Source organism: Panthera onca, chromosome C1, assembly GCF_046562875.1.
Source record: "Panthera onca isolate mPanOnc1 chromosome C1, mPanOnc1 haplotype 2, whole genome shotgun sequence".
NCBI classification, from domain to species: Eukaryota; Metazoa; Chordata; class Mammalia; order Carnivora; family Felidae; genus Panthera; species Panthera onca.
The window spans coordinates 19,014,211-19,031,492 of NC_138346.1; the positions used below are offsets into that span (position 1 = coordinate 19,014,211).

Here is a 17,282-nt window from a genome sequence, read left to right on the forward strand (position 1 = left end):
GTACAAAATGAAAGACTTTCATAGGCAGAAGACAGTGGAATAAGGAAGTTACAGCAGCAAAAAAGGAGCTTGGTTATTGCGAGGTTACTTTCCCTTAGGGGACGGCAGAGGTCTATCTAGTGCTGATCAGGTGATTCCTGATTGACTGGTTTAAGATTCCATTTCTGGGACAGTTGAAACTATAATTAAGTTAACTCTCAGTTTGGCGATGTGGGACTTAGTATAAGTGACTCCACTGTGGGTCTGTTGTCTTGCTTTTAACAGAGGCTAGAAGTCCAAGATCAAGGTGTCAGCAGGGCCAGCTCCCTCCAAAGGGGCTAGAGAAGGATCTGTCCCAAGCCTCTGTCCCAGCTTCTGGTAGTTGCTTGGTTTGTGGCAGCCTACCTCCAGTCTTCACAGGGCATTCTCCTTGTGTGTGAGTCTCTGGGTCCAGATTTCTCCTTTTAATACAAGACACCAGTCATTTTGGATTAGAGGCACAACCTGCTCCAATATGACTTCATCTTAGCTAATTACATATGCAATGACCCTATTTCCAAGTAAGTTCACATTCTGAGGGACTCTGGGACATATGAATTTTGGAGGGACATAATTCAACCCATAACAGCAAGGATGTGGAGAAATTGGGACTCTCATACAGTGCTGGTGGGAATGTAAAATGGCGCAGCTACTCTGAAAAACAGTCTGGCGGTTTCTCAACATGTTAAACATAGAATTACCATATGATCTAGCAGTTCCACTCCTAGCTATATATCCAAGAAAATGAAAACATATGTCCATACAAAAAATTATATACAAATATTCACAGCAGCATAACTCATAAAAGGCAAAAAGTGGAAACAAACCAAATGTCCTTCAACTGATGAATGGATGAACAAAATGTAGGATTATCACACCACAGAACATTATTTGGCAATAAAACAAATGAAGTACTTAAACTTACACAATATTATACGTCGATTATATCTCAATAAAAACATAAATGAAGTACTGACACATGACTCAGCATGACAGCATAAATGAACCTTGAAAACGTTATGCTAAGTGAAAGAAGCCAGTCACAAGAGGTCACATAATGTACGATTCCATTTATAAGAAATGCAGGTTTGGCAATTTTGCAGATGCAGAAAGTAGACTGGTTGCCTAGGGCGGGGGAATTTGTGGAAGGTAGGGGGAGCTGGCTATTAATGGGTACAGGTTTCTTTCTAGGGTAATAAAAAGGTTCTGAAATTGATTGTGGTGATGGTTACACACTATGAATATACTAAGTTTAACTGTATACTTCCAGTGGGTGAATTTTATAGTATGTGAATTATAGCTTAACAAAGCTATTACTTAAAACTAATAATAGGGGCACCTGGGTGGCTCAGTCGGTTAAGCATCCAACTTCAGCTCAGGTCATGATCTCACTGTGAGTTCGAGCCCCACGTCAGGCTCTGTGCTAACAGCTCAGAGCCTGGAGCCTGCTTCAGATTCTGTGTCTCCCTCTCTCTCTGCCCCTCCCCTGCTCATGATCTGCCTCTCTCTGTCTCAAAAATAAATAAAAACATTAAAATTTTTTTAAAAATAGAAATAATAAATAGGAATAAATAAACTCCTTACCATGCAAGCAAAAGAGGGAGGGGGAGGAACATTCCAGTAAAAAACAATCACCAGAAGGTGAGCTCCAGAATGGCAGCAATTTTTGCCAGTTTTGTTCACTGCTGTAGTCCCAGCACCAAAACAATGTCTGGTAAATAGTAGGTCTGGTGTGTGTATACACACACACACACACATATAGTATATAATATAATGTATTATATAGTAACCTGTGCAAAAGCCTTGTGGCTAGCTGTCTGTAGAGCATGTGGCTCTTGATCTTGGGTTATGAGTTCAAGCCCCAAGTTGGGGGTAGAGTTTACTTAAAAAAAAAAAAAAATTAGAAAAAAAAATCCTGGTATCTAGAAAAGAGCACTGGCCTCTGGAGAAAAGATTCAGTGTGTGTGACTGGACGGAAGAGGACGGGCAGACCGTGCAAGTTAGAGATTTGTATCTTAATCCTAAAAGCAATGGGGAGCCACTGAGGGATTTTTAAGTGGAGATGATCAGATTTGCATTTCAAAAGACCCCACCAATAGCAGGGGACAGTCAATTAAGGTAAGGACTGAAAAGTTGGATTTAGCAACAAAGAAGTTGTTGGTGACCTTGGACAAAATCAGTCCAGGTAGTGAGATGGAGTGACTAATTTTGGGAACTGGAAAGGAAGTAGAGCTAGCAAAATTATCCTACACTTGGTAAGACCTCTCCTTATTCTCAAGTCTCCAAGGAAACCGACCAAAAATATACTTGGCTTGGGAAATAACAAAAGACATGTTCGCATGAATATTCACACACAGCCGGTTCACCAGCTGATTCTGTTTCTGTTCAAGGATTCCACACTTCTCACCCTGACACAGACTGAGGACCTGTGGCCACAGCGCTTGGTTCTCTCTCACCAAATGCTGGCCTTTCGTTGCTGGGAGCGGTGGATGGAAGGCCACAGAGCAGGCTGCCATCATCTGAGATGTGGGGGCGCTTCGGAAACAGAACTTGTCCCTTTTTACCTTCGCTGCACCTCTCACCTGAACTACATACAACCCAGAACCCAAGGGCAAGCCAAGTAGATGCACTGAAGCCCTATTCACAGAAAACTAAAGGGAAAAGCTTTTGGAATAGGGCACTTGTCCATAGTGACCAGATGTCTGAACTGAGAACCAAAAAGACTGGGTTCTAATTCTCATTCTGCCAGTCACAGTAGCAACTTAACCTCTCCAGGCTTCCATCTGCTCATCTCAGAAATTACGAGAATAAACACATGCCTTGCCCTGATCAGAGTGATTAGGAGGAAATGACAACTGCACAAGGGTGTATCTAGATTTTGTGGGGCCTGAAGTTTTTATCATTTCATAGGACCCCTTTAAGAAAAAGAATATAAAATTTTAAGAACAAAATTAGGTACAGATGTGAATATTTATGAGAAATTACATCAAACTACAAATTTTAAAAAGGTAATGCAAAAAATTTTTCTATTTTTTTTAAAATTACACATTTGTTATATTAATTGCCTGGCATGCCACTATCCATTTTTTGTCCACTACGTTTTTTGGCTACAAATTCTTTAATGGTTTCCTCAAACAAGTTTGTAATGTTTTCTATGAAGGAAGATGATTCAGTCTTTTTCTCTCACTGTTGATCAAAATTTGCTCTTTATTATTCCTAGTTCAAAAAGTTTCTTCCGTCATCCCCACTTATTATTTTAAAATCATTCTCAAGTTTGGGGAAATCTCCATCAAGTTTCTTTTCTTTATGACCTATACGATTTCAAGGACTTCCGCATTTTCTTGTGCAGTGATTAATCTTTTATCTCTCTTCATTCTTCTGGTGCTGGACACTCTAGGAACAAAGGACCTCTGGTACCTTCAGGTCACCATGCTTGTGATTCAGCACAGTGGGGGTTAGAAGTATTCTAGAAGCCTCTACTACACTGGGAAGGTGAGCAATAACTTAACTATATACAGGAACCTAATATATGTGTCCTACTTAACTCAAATTAAGTGTATTCCCTACTCCAAAATGCCTAAAAATGCTCATGGCTACTTCAGTGCCCTCCTCCCCCGATAGGGAAGTCATAGGTGAAAAGAGACCACTAGTGGTCTTAACAGAGTTGGGTTAAAATGTCTTAGTTTGGGGACACCTGGGTGGCTCCGTCGGTTAAGCGTCTGACTCTTGATTTCGGCTTAGGTCATGATCTCACGTTTAGTGGGTTCAAGCCCCATGTGGGGCTCTGTGCTGACAGTGCGGAGCCTGCTTGGGATTCTGTCTCCCTCTCTCTCTGCTCCTCCACCACTCGCACTCTCTCCCCCCCGAAATAATAATAATAATAATAATAATAATAATAATAATGCCAGGTTTTACTACCTTTATAAAAACACGACCTCTTCCATGGCCATAGAGGGGGCCTGGGAGAGTGAGGATCCAGAAAATGAAGTTGCGTCAGCATTGCAAATCACCTAAGGCTACAAAGGGCTCTTTATACGGCTGAGTCGAGCCAAGAGGGAGGAAAGGTTACTCACGTTTGGAGGGAGGTTCAGCGGCCTGGCCAGCATGGCTCAAGCTCGTGGCCGGCCCAAAGCGTGCCCAGTGAAAAAAGCTGTGGCCACTGCCAGCCAAACCCCACGCAGAGGTCCCCGCCGACCCACTTGCCCCCTCCTGTGGCCCCCACTCGAGGTCCGGAGTGTCAGATGCGTCCAGCCCACCTTTAAGATCGGTAAATCTCCACCTCCGGTTTCAAAAGGAGCGCGCTCCCTCGGACCCGCCCCTCACTTCCGTCCTGAAAACCCTTTCATCCCACCAGGTCTCGCGATATCACGACTTCTCGCCTGTCCCGGCTAACCCCGGAGAGCAGCCCCCGCGGGACTCCTGGTGGTGACTTTCCCTGGTGGTGACTTTCTTGGGAAGTGTTTGGGATGAGAGCTCTTCACCTGGCACGCTTTCTAGCAGCATGGACCGGGCTGTATAGGCGCACTTAAGTCCATCAGGCCCGAGGTTCGGATCAGGAGCGGAGGGGTGGGGATCCGCCTTCAACCTGACCCTGGTCCGGTTCTGTCGTATATGGGTGATAAGGACTCAAAAATATTAATGACTGCCGGACACTGGGCTCTATACACGTCATGTCTTTTAATTCCCACAATAACCCCAAGAGAAAGGCGTGGTTTTTACCCTGGTTGTACAGATGGGGAAACAGGCTCAAAAATGGAGGAATCTGCTGAAAGTGGGAAAGGATGTGACCAGTCTGACTGTAAGGCCTCATTACGTGGTAAAGCAATTTGTCAGCAGACTCCTAGATTCCTAGAGGACACTGTAGCTCAGTGAAAAGTATTCCATCTTTGGGTTCACAAGACTCATGTTCATATGCAAATCCAGACACTTTCTATGCTGTGTGACCTTGAACAACTTGCTTAACCTTTCTGAGACTCAACTGATAGATAAGGATATTAATACTTTCACGGGATTATGAGGATTGGGTGTATATTCAGTGCCTACTCCAAAATAGGCATTCAATAAATGGAAGTTATAGCTATTAATAATCTTTTTAACCCCTTATGTTGTGCGGTGTTCAGTGTGTAGGAGGTACTTAATTTAATAAACCATAACTGAGTGAGTGAATGAATGGAGGGAGAAATGAAATAAGTCTGGCCAGATACCAGGTGGTCCCTGCCTCCAATCCCCTAATCTCTTACCCCACTTCCCTGATATGGCTACACCTCAGAGGGCTTGAAGTAGAAAATGACTGTTCATCCTCCTTTTCCCAAACAGTTGTGTGTATGTTAACTTGTTACCAAAGTAGCATACAGAAAAGTGCACAAATCTTAAATGCACTTAAGTTCTTATGAAATGAACACACTGAATGGTATAACCAGCTCCATGATGAAGAAGCAAAACATTACCAGCCCCCAGAATGCCCTTCATGTTTCTTTCTAATCATACTCCCACTATGGGATAACCACTATCTTGCCTTCCAATAGCTGAAATTAATTTTGCTTGCTTTTGCACAGGATGCACCTGGAATCACACAGCATGTGCTAATCTGTAACTTCCTGGATTTCCCTGTCTCCTTGATTCTAGTGGGAATCCAAGAAGAAGCCCAGTGGGGTTGCCTCCCAGGTGGTCAGGGCTACTCCCCAATGCCACCCACCTCAACATCATGACTAGCTGTCTACATGCTCACTGGCCCAGGGATTCCTGTGCCCATGGACTCCTGGCACACCTCTCCCTTTCTGAGGTAAGAAAGAATCTTCTGCTGCTTCTTCTCAGCTTTTCATAAGGGTTTCCATGATAGAGGTGTATGTCCCTGGTGACCCCTGCCTGTGCTCTTATACCCCAGATCTTTCCTTCTCCACCAGGAAGGCCCTGGGAGAGTAGAGGATGGGGATGTGCTGATTCACAAGGTGGTCATGCCCAGCTTCACACCATTCCAAGTAACACCTCTCCCCCTGCTTTGTTCAGTGTGCCCCTTCCCGCTCCATCGAAAACTCTTTCTCTCTCTGGGTGATGAACTCTCGGGGCCTCTGCTGTTCCTCCGTGCAGCCTAGCACCTGCCACATTCTCTCTCCCCACTAGACATGTTTGTTCATTCCTGAACCCCAATTGCGGGCATAGTTTTTGTCTTCTTCCAGAGGATTCCTGATGCCTTGCAGATTGAGGGATGTGGCTTAAGGGTCTTGGGCGTTCTGCCTCAAGGGGGCAGTGTCTCCTCACACCACAAGACAGCCTAGGCTTTAGCCCCGTCAAGAAGCCCCATTATACAGATATTATCATCAAACCCATGTTACATATGAGGAGGGTAAGGCTCAGAGAAGTTTAAGGGATTTGTCCAAAACTATTTCGTTCATAAGTGACAACAGGTAGACCTCAGGAATGCCAGTGATGCAGGCCTAGAAGGCTTGGTATCTGCTAAAGGCTACCGTTCACTGAAACTAAAATGAGACACATGGATATTTTACAGATTTCATATCTTGTCCTCAAACAAATCCAGGAGAAAGGTTTTCTAATTTCCAGATGGCAGATACAGAAACTGAGGTCCAGAGAAATTAATTATTCTGCCTGAGGTCACAGGGATAGAGAAAGGCTAAACTAGATTCAGCCCCTCCCATCCCACACATGGACCCGAAAGCCTGGCTCTTTCCTCTCTGCTCTGCCACACTCATCAAAAGGATTCTGACAAGTGCAGATATGAGTGGCTACATGGGTAATATAGGACAGTGGGGACTAGGCATTTACCCAAAGAATACAAAAATACTAATTCAAAGGGATACATGCACCCTGATGTTTATAACAGCATTATCGACAATAGCCAAACTATGAAAATAGCCCACGTGTTCATTGACTGATGAATGGATAAAGAAGATGCGTGTATATACACAACAGAATATTACTGAGCTATAAAAAGGAATGAAATCTTGCCATTTGGAACAACATGGAAGGGGCTGGAGAGTTATTACGCTAAGTGAAATAAGTCAGTCAGAAAAAGACAAATACCATACGGTTTCACTCATATGTGGAATTTAAGGAAAAAAAATGAGCAAAGGGGAAAAAAAGAAAGAGAGGGGCAAACCAAGAAACAGGCTCTTAACTGTAGGGAGCAAACTGATGGTTACCAAAGGGGAGGTGGGGGAGAGGGTGGGGGAAATTGGTGGGGATTAAGGAGTGCACTTGCTGTGGTGAAACTAATATTACACTGTATGTTACCTAACTGGAATTTAAATAAAAATAAATAAAAAAAAAAAAGACAGTGGGGAAGCATTCCAGAGAGAGCAGAACACGGACCACCAAGGGACAAGTTTTGGTTCTCTATTAATGTGTAACAAACAGCCCGCCCCCAATTTAGTGGCTTAAAATAAAATTTTATTTTTATCTTTCACAGTCCTATGGGTTGACTCCACTCAGCTGGGCACTTCTCACTGGGGTCTGTCATGCATTTGCAGTCAGATTGAAGCTGGGGCTGGAGTCCTCGGAAGGCTCATCTGGGCTGGATGTCCAAGACGGCTTTTTATTTTATTTTTTTTTCTTTTCAAATTTGTTGCAATTCTAGTTAGTTAACATATAGTGCAATATTGGTTTCAGGAGTAGAATTCAGTGATTCATCCCTTACATACAATACCCAGGGTTCATCACAGCAAGTGCCCTCCTTAGTACCCATCACCCATCTAGCCCATCCCCCACCCACCTCCCTCCATCAACCCTCTGTTTGTTCTCTATTTTTAAGAGTCTCTTATGATTTGTTTCCCTGAAGCCCTCCATGATATGCCACAAGCCATCACCTCCAGTTTTTCTCCTTTGCACCCCATGTTACACTGAAACAGCAGAGTCCCCTAATCAAGTTGATCCTAAGGCAAGACCTGACTGAGGTTCTGGTTCCTTAGCCTCTCTTGGTTCCTGACTATTTCCCGAGCCTGATTCTGGAGGCTTCATGTCAATTTTGTGTGTTTCCGGATATCATTCCAGGAAATTTCTCTTCTACTTAAGTGAACCAGAGTCCATTTCTGTTGTCTGCAATTAAGAACCCTAGTCGGCACAAAGACCCATTGAAATCTTCAGCCAGAGGAAGTGACATGATCAGAGCAATTTATGGGCGAGAAAAATAGAAAAATCTGATAAAGATAGATTGAAGAGAGAAAAACAGGAATGAGAGAGGCCAGTTGGGAGGTCTTCATGACGTTTGGGGTGTATGATGAAGCACAATATTGCCAGTGCCAAAGAAGTGGGAGAAACAGCAGCTTTTGGCCACTGACTGAATATGGAAAAAAGAAGAGAAGGGAAAGTCCACGTTGACAGAGTTTTGAGTCTTAGCAACTAGGAAAACAATAATGTTACAAAGAGAAACAAGCAAGTCAGGGAAAACAGTTTGGAGGAGGAAATCTTCCATTCATTTATTCAACAACTATTAATTGCCTGCTCTATGCCAGGCACTGTTCTAGGCATTGGGAAGACAGCAGTGGGGAAAACAAAGTCTCAGTTCTAAATTAATAAATACATACGTGAGATAATGAACCTGCTTTAATAAAGCTTCAGTTTGTGGTGCCACAGACCCACATCAGAACATATCTAACTGGCAGCCAGAACTTCAAGAAAAGTCCTAGGCTGGGCCTGAAGACAAATTGGTAGTCATTGTCATAGACGTTCATTCATTTATTCATTCACTTGTTAGAGTACCTACTATGTTCTCAGTACCATTCTTGCCATAGACATACAACAAAAAAAATAAAAGAGGGGCTCAGCTCTCGTGGAGTTTCCATTATAGAGTACAGAGGCAGACAGTAAACAAATACACAAATATGTCAGATATGTGATGTGTACTATGAAGAGAAATAAAGCAAGGGAAAAGGAAGAGGAAGTTTGCTGTTTTAGATAAGATAGGTTGTTCTGCAAAGTCCCCTCTTGTAAGGAGATATCTGAGTGAAGTCCTGAATGAAGAGAGGCAACATCCACATGGTTACTAGGGGAAACCTATTTCAGGCAGAGGGAATAGTAAGTGCAAAGGCCCTGAGGCAGGACAATTTGGTTTCCGCAAAGAACAGCCAGGAGAACAGTGTGGCTAAAGTAAATGGGTAAGGGCAAGAGTAGGAAAAGAGGTAAAGGTGGGAGTGGGAGTGGGAGCCAGATCCTGTAGGGCCTTGCAAGTCATTGCAAGTACTTTGGCTCTTGTTCTGAATGAGATAGAAAGACTTTGGAGAATTTTGAGCAGAGGAAGCACACGACATGACTAACACTTTAAAAGGATTGTTCTGGCTGCTATATATAGAGTAGACTGGGGGTGTGCAAGGGCAGAAGCAGGGAGACCAACTAGCAGACAACTGCAGTCATTCAAGGCAAGAGACCCGGGGTGGCTTGGACCAGGATGGTGATGAGGGAGGACATGACATGTGATCAGACTCTAGAAATAAACAGAAGGAGAACCGACAGGATTTTCTGATAGATTGCATGTGAGGTGTCAGAGAAATAAAGGAGTCCAATGTCTCCAGAGCTTTTAATAGGAGCAGCTAGGAGAGCAGTTGCCATTTATTGAATAGAGAGAATTGAGAATTATATCCAGAGCTTCAAGAAAGAGTAAAACTGGGGGCGCCTGGGTGGCTCAGTCGGTTGAGCGTCCGGCTTCGGCTCAGGTCATGATCTTGCGGTCTGTGAGTTCAAGCCCCGCGTCAGGCTCGTGCTGACAGTTCAGAGCCTGGAGCCTGTTTCGGATTCTGTGTCTCCCTCTCTCTCTCTGACCCTCCCCCGTTCATGCTGTCTCTCCCTGTCTCAAAAATAAATAAACGTTAAAAAATTTAAAAAAAAAAAAAAAAAAAAAGAAAGAGTAAAACTGTCCCTAGCTTTCCTGCCTGGAAGGAATAATTTGGCTCCCAAGCCATGATGGGGGCCCAAAGTAAAGCACTCCTGTGGGGGCAAGGGGCAGGGGTGCATTAGCCTAGCATAGGCTATCAAGGCTGAGATGGGAGAAGCTGAAGTCTGCAAGGGGAGTGGAGGGAGCAGCAGCAATGGCAGCGATTTACAAAGGGATTGAATAACCCTTCTAACAAGGGAGGAGGACATCACAGAAATAGAAAGGGAGAAAATGAAAATATTTAAATGTTTGTTTATTTTTGAGAGAGAGAGAGAGTAAGGGAGGGGCAGAGACAGAGGGAGACATAGAATTTGAAGCAGGCTCCAGGCTCTGAGCTGTCAGCACAGAGCCTGACGTGGGGCTTGAACCCATGAGACGTGAGATCATGACCTGGGCCAAAGTCAGATAACCAACCGAGCCCCCCAGGCACCCCAGAAAGGGAGAAAATTAGAATAAACCTTGTGGTGTTGGACTGGAATTGAAGGTATGGTGTGCACTCTTGGCTTTCTGCATAGAGAGATTGATTGATCTATCAATAAATAGAAATGTGTGTGTGTGTGTGTATACACATATATGTGTGTGTGTGTGTGTGTGTGTGTGTGTGTATATATATATATATATATATATATATATATATATATATATATATATTTCCTAGCACTGTCCACTGAGAGGCCCAAAAGCAGTGACACTCCAAGAACAATGAACACACCTAGCACCCAGATCCTGATTTCTAAATATCACTCTCCATTAAAAAAGAACAAAGGTGCCTTGGATAAATGGCTGGTTGCAGGGCTGGAGCAGAGAAAGTACAAGATGAGCCTGGAAGTAAGGAAGTGCTCAAAGAATTATGATAGAAACCAGCTTGGCAGGTGGCCAAATCTGGGAAATTTTTGAGCATCAAAATAAATAACGATTCAACAAGTAGAACACTCACGCCTATAATAATGGGGCCAAAGATGCATACCCCTGATGTAATCATGAGGAAACAACAGATAAACCCAAATTGAGAGACATTCTGCAATATAATAGGTCTGCAGTCTTTTGAATTGTCCTGATCATGAAAGCAAAAGAAACCTTAGACACTGTCTCAGACTGAAGGAGTCTGGAAAGACATGATAACTGAACGTAATGAATAATTCTGGACCTGGATCCTTTCATCATTAGGCCAATTGATGAAAGTGCAATAAGGTCTGGGTATTAGACAATATGAATGTATCAATGTTAATTTCCTGATCATGAGCATTGCATTGTTATGTAGGAGAATGTCCTTTAAAAAAATCTATTCATTTTTTGAGAGAGAGAGCGTGGGTGGGCAAGGGACAGAGAGAGAGGGAGACACAGAATCTGAAGCAGATTCCAGGCTCTGAGCTGTCAGCACAGAGCCCTACGGGAGGTGTGAATTCATGAACCTGTGAGATCATGACCTGAGCTGAAGTCAGACGCTCAACCACTCAACCGACTGAGCCACCCAGGTGCCCCAAGAACGTCCTTTTTTTGTGAGACATATACACCAAGGTATATGGAGTGATGGGACATCATGTAAGCAACTTACTCCCAAGTGGTTCAAGGAAGGGGAAAGTTCTTTGTATATTGTAATTTTTCTTTTACATCAAATAAAAAGAAAAAAGACAAGGAAGGAGTGAATGAAATCCCTGAGGCAGTGGGGAGTGAGGGGGCGTGGTCAGCCAATGCACAAAATAGTAGAATATTTCTAAGGAGAGGGCAGTTAAAGATGTTTCATGTTGCAAAGAGATGGAAGAGGAGCAAGACTGAGAAAAAAAAGTATTAAACTTACAAAATTGTTTCTATGTTATCAATCAGGGCAACAGCTGTTTACATATGCAGCATAATGGGAGCTAAATCAGTTATTCACGAGAATGCTGGCTGTGCCTATGGATTTCTACAACTTCTTGGCATCCTGGGCCTTGGGATTCAGAGGCTGGAAACCTGCTTTCACTACAAACCATCATGATTTTAAGAAGAAAATCCTAATGACATAATCATATTAGCTCTTGTCAGGAGAGCAGATCTCCCTAATTCCTAGTTTTAGAAGGTTCCTTTCTTAAGTTTAGTACATTCTCATTATATGCAATGCTCACATTTGGGGCCAAAAACATTCTGAATCTGGAATTATTATTGTGCCCAAGTAATACATGTTCATTATAAACAAAAATGTAGATAGAACAAATTTTAAACCACCTATAATCCCATCATCCAGAAATAGTTTCCATTAGCAATTTGCTGCTTATTTTAGACTTTTAAAATTCAAATCACATCTATAAATTTTTGTTGCACTAAAGGAAGGATCCTGCCCTGTGCTATTTTGTATCTTGCGCGCGCACACACACACGCACACACACACACACACCATATAGAGCAAACACTGTCTCAGTCACTAAATATGCTTCAACCACCTCACTTTTAAGGACGCTGTGAAGAATTCCATTGAGCAGATGGGCGTTGATTTATGTAATCATGTTCCTATTTGAGGACTTTTGCATTGGGCGCAGAGAGACCGCGCCTCAGAACTTGCCCACGAAGCAGGGACGACTAGGGAGGATGAGAGGTTGGGGGATAGCTAAGTCACAGGGAACAAGGTTTCAAGTACACAGAGGAAAGGTCATCGAGGCCACGGCCGGCAGAATTCGAAGAGCTGAAGGAGTCAGGTTGTACCCCAGGACAAGGGGCGCCGAATGGGTGGACCTCGAGACCCGAAGAACTGAAGCGAGACCCGTGGTGGTGGCGGCGGCTGCGGGCGGCCCAGGCTCGAAAGCTAGTGCACCGCCGCTCCTCACCAACAGAGGGCGCTGGGGCCACAGCAGTACGCAGTGGGCGGGTGCCAGCTGCCGGCCAGATGTGGGGAGCTGGACCGCGGGAGACGCTAGCTCAACCCCAGCCCCTCCAGGCCTGCAGGCAGGGAGAGAGCGAAGACGAGATGCAGGGGGCAAGGGTGATGGCAGAATACGCCACCATCGCTGCTCTGCAGGGTCCTAGTTTGCCTTCCCTTGTAGGGCAGAAGTGAGGAGAGAGAAGCCTCCTGCCCAGAAGGGACTCTGATTCGCACAAAAGCAAAGTATGGGCTGGCAGCCACCCTGAGGCTGGCTCAGCAAAACAGAGCCAGGTCCACCGGGTGGGGCTCCGGGCCAGGGGAGACCCACGCGACTGTCTGCGGCGGGAAAGAGAGCCGGCCTTGAGGGCTTTGAGCTTCTGGAGTACCCAGCCCTCGAGTCCAGACGTCCAACACACACACCACACCACACCACACCACACCACACCACACCACACACAACCTCCCTGCACTCTTTCTGCCCGGGTGCGGTGTGCATTCAAGAAGAGAGAAATTGAGGCACAGCCGGACAGAGCACTAACTAGACCTGTCCCCCCCATGTTGCCTGCAGGGGAGAAGTTGGGCTAGAGGGCCACAGTTCGAAGTTCCAATTAAGGATCCTGGGCCGGGGACAACCCCAGGGACCCCGCCCCCTTGGCCTGCCAGCTGTCCCCACCCCGGCTGCTTCCCTGACTCCGGAGTAATCAGCTGCTGTGCACGGCTGTAATTGACGGTGCAGGCCCGGTCTGGCAGAGGGCCGGCGGGCGGCGCAGGGGCGGGCGAGGGGCTTAATTGCAGGGCTTCAGGTCGCAGTCTGGGCTGCAGCTTCGCTTGGGGTGGGGGGAGGAAAGGGACAAACACTAAGCTCGCAGAGCCTGGTCTCAGAGGGGAGCTAAAAGACCTTCCATTCGGTAGTAGGGGATTCCTTCCCCGGAAAGTGGGGATGGAGGGGCTTGAACCCTAGCGAGAGTTTCGGAGGAGGAGCTGGACGTCTCTGGAGAGCTAGGCAGAGGGGGGTAGATTCCAAACTCCCCACCCCAACCCCAAGGAGCCCTGGTTCATCCTGTCCGAGACTCCTCCCCTCGTTATGACCCTCCCTCCACCACCACACGCCGCTTCCCTTTCTGCCGCCCCCGTCACCCCCCCTTCTCGTATCCCCAGGGCGCTCCCACCCTGGGGAAGAATGTGCCCTCCTAGCGCACCCTTGCCATGGTAACGGCACACCCCCACCCCCGCGCACCGCAGCGGCCGGGCCTGGCCCGCAGGGCGGCGAGAAAAGGGGGAGTGGGCGCCTCCCAGCCCCGCGGACACACCTCGACTGCCCTGGTTGCCACAGTAACCGGGGAAGTTTCGAAGTGCGCAGGCGCAAAGTGGCACAGGGCTCTACTCCTGATCCTTCACCCCTCTAATCCACCAGCAGAGAACCCTGGCTCCTAGGAGAGACTGCCACTCATCCCCCTCCACCCCCGCGCAACTTCAAGGACAAAGTCTGGAGAGGGATCATGGGGCGTCCCAGCTTCCACGCACTTCAAGCCTAGGGAGCAAACGTGGCCAGAGGGCCCAAAGAGTCTGAAACCTGAAAAGGGATCCCCCTGTCCCCAGCCCGTCCACCTCCCCAACAGAGCCTGAGGGGGGCGCTGGCAGCAGGAAGCCCGGAATGGCCCCGGAGGCGCACAGGCCCCACAGTGGAGCGGTGATTACAGGGACCTGTCCCTCCCGCCCCCGGCTCCCACTCTCATTAAGTCATTTTTTCCCCTGTTGGAAAGTCCCCGTGCCTTGAGCGCAGGGGTTGGGGCGACCGCAGGCAGCTGCCGGCAACCACATGAGAAGGGGGGGGGGGGGGGGGTGGAGGGGAGGAAGGGGGCCGCGACTAGAGCCTGGCCAAACTCCAACGTGGAAGGTCCCCTGCCGGGGGCTAGCTGGGGGCGCATTGATCTGGGAGGAGGAGGGCTTGGAGAAGCTGACCTAGCTTCTCATCCTGGGTCTTCCTAGAGTTGTTAGGGCCTCTACTCTGCCTCTTTCCTCTTATTTCAGCCCTGGGACCTTGAGTGACTGGAAAGCAGGATGCCTGGGTTCTGATCCCCACCCCGGTCTGGCTGCCTCTCCCTGACCCTTAGCCTGACCACTGCCTGCTGATCTGTCCACCACCCTCATTCTCTGTTAGTTCTCCCCCTCCCTCCAGCTGGAGCCATCCAGGCTCTATTAAACCATACTAGTTTTTCCTCCTGCAAGGAGGTGACCCAGGGTCCATCAAGGTGAAAGGTATTGGGGACCAGGTCAGTTCCCTTCCCCTCTAATCTATGGTCCACCATCTGTTCTTATTCCAAAATTGCAACCCTGGTCCTCCCCCCCCCAAGCTATTTGGCAAATTCTTCCTCCCATCTACCTCCATCACCCCCAATTTCCAGTCAGCACATTGATTTCTGTCTCGCCCTTCAGCCAGGATGCCTAAGCCCCGTGCCCCTTGGGCCCTATTTTCCCCTTCATCACCTCCACATCTCCCTTTAGGACCATTGCCAGATCCTACATCCCCCTTTTCAGTTGTGGGGTCCAGCTTTTGCCCTGAGACCCTAGCCAGCTTCTGGCCCAGAGGGACGATATGGAGTGGGTAACACCTTGTTTGTTCCTTCCCCAACTTTCACTCTCTTCCTTTACAGATCCTGCCAGCATATATCAGCTCACCAGGACTTGACTGGAACACGTCCTTCCCCCCACAACGTGGTGTCCAGCCCCTGCCCCACCCCACCACTCACTCCTCTCTGGAGGCAGCAGCCTCTGCAGTATTCCTGCTCCTACCTCATTACCCCAGCCCTGATCCTGTATCTCTCCAGTCTCTCCTCCCCCTGGCTCTGTGCTCCTTAAGCCTGGAAGGCACCGGAGGGTGAGGTCAAAGCTAATACGCAGTGGACACTGCTGGGGGTGGGAGTGCTCCCCACTCAGGCCTCTCTTCCTCATCCCCCCTACCTCTTTTCTCCTCCTCCCTGGGATGGGAGGGAGCAAGGGGGCGGGGAACCCAGCCCCCACAGCTCCCTCCTGGGTGAACAAGAGGAAAGGAATGAGGCAGGTGTGTCGGGCTGCTCCCGCTTACCCCTCCTCTCCGGGGGACTCTAACCCGCCTGCCTGTGGGGCTGTCTTTTGGGGGTTGGGGAGAGAAACTCTGTCCTCCCCAGAAGCAGCGGAGCTGAGCATGTGTAAGGCCTGGCTGTCGTGGGCATGTCCAGGAGCTGCCGGGATGCAGGCAGTTGGAGGAGAGGAAGCTGAAGGCAAGCTAGTTGGGGCAAAACTCTCAACAGGGATACACCACCATAAGAGCGTCCTTTCCTTCTCACCCCTACCCTGAGGTAGGGAGACATGGGCTAAGGAAATATGGGGATTCGTGTAGGCTGGCAATCGGGAAAAGGAACAAGACTTCATCCTTGTCTGGTTCATCCAGAAGGGTGCCATTCTGGGTAAAATGAGGCAGGAAGCAGGATCCTCAACTTGGAGCAGCAGGAGGTCTGGATGAAGTAGGTGAAGTGTTCTTTCTCTGAGATCCCGACCACTCTACCTCCATCTCTACCACCCTCCTCCTTGAGGGTTTGGGACAAAGGAGGCCAAGGAAGGATGTCTCTTCGCCTCTGGCCTTACTTACATACCCCATCTCTCCTGCATGCACTCAGAGAGACCAGCATCCAGACAGTGAGTCTCCTGGCCCTCCCCCACCACCCTCCTCCCTGCCGCACCTTCTAGCCCCACCTGCTCCCTGGGGCGCTGGGCTGGCTGGGTTGAGCTGGGTCTTGCCCAGGATTACTCCTCGCAGAGTGCCTGTCTCTGCCGAAGGGTGCTGCTGGGCACCGCCACTCGTCCTGGCTTGTGGCAGAGGGCTCAGGCACAAGGTGGACAGCTAGAGCTCTGGAATTAAGAGCTCCGGATCCAGCTTCTTGTCAACATCCCCCTGGCCTCCATTCAGGCAGGTCCCATCTGGTTTGGAAGATGGCTGTAGTTTCCTAACTGGCCCCCTGTTGTTAACTCCTCCCCTCTTCATTCAGTTCCCCAGCACAGTGAGCCAGGTGGGAATCAGACCATGACACTCGCCTGTTCAAGACCCTCTGAAAGTTTCTCATTCCTCTGAAAATCCCAACTCCTTACGATGGCCCAGAGGGACATGTGATGTGACTCTTGCCTGCCCTCCCAGCTCCTCTCCTGCTAACCTGCCCTTGACTGCTTCATCCGATCACACTGGCCTCTTGGCTGTTCCTCCTGAGGAGATCTCTCTCACCACCGACCTTTGGCATTCACATGGCCTCGGCCTGGAAAGCCCTTTCCCTCAATCTGTGCGGGGCTATCTTCGGCACACAGGTCTCAGCATGAGTAACATAACTCAGAGAGGCCTTCTCAGACCAATGACTTTATCTAAAGAGGCCACACTCCTACCTATGTGTCTTATTCATCAATACCTTGTACCTTATTCATCAATAAATGAATCAATGAAAAAGATGTGGGGTGTGAGTGTGTGTATACATGCAGCCATAACGAAGGAGGAGATCTTGCCATGTGCAACCATATGGATGGACC

At 47.7% G+C, this 17,282-nt stretch overlaps 1 long non-coding RNA gene across 2 annotated transcripts; it reads left to right on the forward strand.

Moving 5' to 3' along the window:
• The first annotated feature begins 4,402 nt into the window (after positions 1–4,402).
• On the forward strand, positions 4,403–17,202 carry LOC132672039 (uncharacterized). Of its 2 annotated transcripts, XR_009607350.3 has the most exons (4): positions 4,403–4,563; positions 5,644–5,800; positions 15,386–15,609; positions 16,757–17,202. It is a non-coding gene; the product is annotated as an uncharacterized LOC132672039 (long non-coding RNA). The 2 variants fall into 2 exon arrangements; XR_009607349.3 differs by having other exon boundaries at positions 15,386–17,202.
• Positions 17,203–17,282: the final 80 nt, after the last annotated feature.